Genomic DNA, 2,500 nt, shown 5'->3' with positions numbered 1-2,500 from the left:
GAGGAGTCGGGATCCTCCCTTTGAGAACCTCCGATGAACCTCACCTCATACACGAGGGCAAAAGTTCACGTGCTTGAGCCTATGCATTCCTGTGACGTCACTCTCACCCACGTCCCACCTCCTCACCGCATGCCCGAACCGTCTTGCCAGTCATGCGTCTCAAGGCTTTTTCTCAAATGTTCATGCATCGCTAAAAAGACTTTCCTTCCTACCACAGACACACATGTTAATGCACAAAGGTACACAGATGACGTCAGTGGGAACAGGAGCAATGCAGAGTCCTAATCTAGTTGATTCCTGACTACTTTCGCGGATAAACTTTTTTCAAAGGAATAAGTTTTTTTTTCCACAAAGGAATGGGAAAGTTTATCTGTGAAATCGATCAGGGGTAAACTCACACTAAGACTCCTGTGTTTCCTATTGCCACTCACGTCAACCTGTCAAAATGTCTCAGCAATACAATATACATACATGCAAATACGCGCACACGCACGCGCGCGCACACACATAAGCACACACACACACACACACACACACACACACACACACACACACGTACAAAATACATATAGTAGGCAAAAAATATAAAAAACGTCATAGAAATAAACTCAAAAAGACAAGGCGTTTGGAAGATACTGAAAATGCAATGTTCTATAAAGGTGCATTAAAATGTTGGATAAAGTAGAAAAATAAATTATCTAATTAACAATATAAATCAATACAAATTCAAGATTTACCAATGGAGGCAAGAGAGCATGACCAGAATTAGGTAAGTAGGTGAACACTCACACACACATAGACAGACACAAAGAACTGCAAAGGACTACAACGCAAGAGTATTATATCAGGGGACCTTTTGGTCTATAACTAGGTCAGATGCGGGAAAAAATAGATAGAATAAATGAATAAGTAATGATAGCAACAAACAAACAGAAAATGAAAATAATTTGTAATGAATTATATGTAAATAAGAAATAAAATGCACATAAATGATGATAAATAAATAAGTGATGATAAATAAATAAATATCATAAAATAAAATATATGGCAAGCATTACAGCATACTACATAGGTATTTATCTAAATTAATCTTAAAACTTCGAACTGTACTACATTGCACTGCCTCTGCAGGAAGTTTATTCCATTCATTTACTATACGTTTGGCGAAGTTGTTTCTACCTACTTCGAAATCAAATTTACTTCCTGATAATTTTATACCTTTTTCTCTTCTCTGATTCGCATTCATTGTGAAAATATCGTCCCTTTTGATGTTGTCAATTCCCTTTAGAATCTTTAAGACCTGTGTCAAATTACCTCCGAGTCTACGGTTTTTTAGAGAAATTAGATTTATATGTTTTAGTCGATTTTCGTATGTCAATTCACACACACACACACACACACACACACACACACACACACACACACACACACACACACACACACACACACACACACACACACACACACACACACACACACACACACACACAAAACACACACACACACACATACACACACACACACACACACACACACACACACACACACACACACACACACACACACACACACACACACACACACACACACACACACACACACACACACACACACACACACACACACGTACATACGTGTACATATACCCACGCAAGTACACACACGTACGCACGCATACACGTATACACATGCCCACGCACGCACACACACAACATTCATCATATTTTCCTTTGTCACACTGACTCGACTGTTTCAAGCAAGTCTCCTCCCCCACGCCTTCGCAATCGCACTCATCCATAGCACATTAATATCCTTTAATATCACCCTCTTGTTGTTTAATCGTAAATTATATTCATAACCGCCGATAGCCATGCAAATTTCGGCAATTTAAGTTTGTCCTATTGTTTTATTTGGGATGGGGACCTTCCCTGCAGAAGGGTCATGACCTGACACAAACACCCCGGGTCTTCTTCGATGACGCCTCAATCTGACGACTCAGCGAGTTCTTCCGTAACCATTTCGGTAAATCATAAACATTTTTACATTATATTTCTCTTTGCTCGTAAAACTTAAACTCTGAGGTGTTCCTCCCCCTTTACTCCACCTTCCTCTTGTCCTCAATCCATCTTGGTCTTCTTCCACTCCGCCGCCGGCTATTCCACACTGACGCTCCACCCATTCACTGCTCCCGACTTTCTATTCTGTCATTGCTTTTGTTCAACGTTTCCATTCCCTAGTCTTCATGATACTGAAACTTCACTTTAGCCTTCACCCTTTTCTCAGACTCATTCTCTCCACCTTATCTCATCACTCAAGCATATTCCTTCATGCTCTCATACAACCATACCATTTGATGGTATAACTCTATCGTATTACTACATTACACCACATTCACACTGGTATTTTATATACTATACCAGTAAACCTTATACTTTACCACAAAGTTCTAGCTTGAAACTATACTGTACTACTAAACTGCTAATATCAATCGTTTGAACTA

This window comes from Oratosquilla oratoria, chromosome 21 (assembly GCF_046742065.1).
Source record: "Oratosquilla oratoria isolate Oo_2021 chromosome 21, ASM4674206v1, whole genome shotgun sequence".
Classification (NCBI taxonomy): domain Eukaryota; kingdom Metazoa; phylum Arthropoda; class Malacostraca; order Stomatopoda; family Squillidae; genus Oratosquilla; species Oratosquilla oratoria.
The sequence above is the reverse complement of the archived record's forward strand: the minus strand, read 5'-3'. Positions refer to the sequence as shown.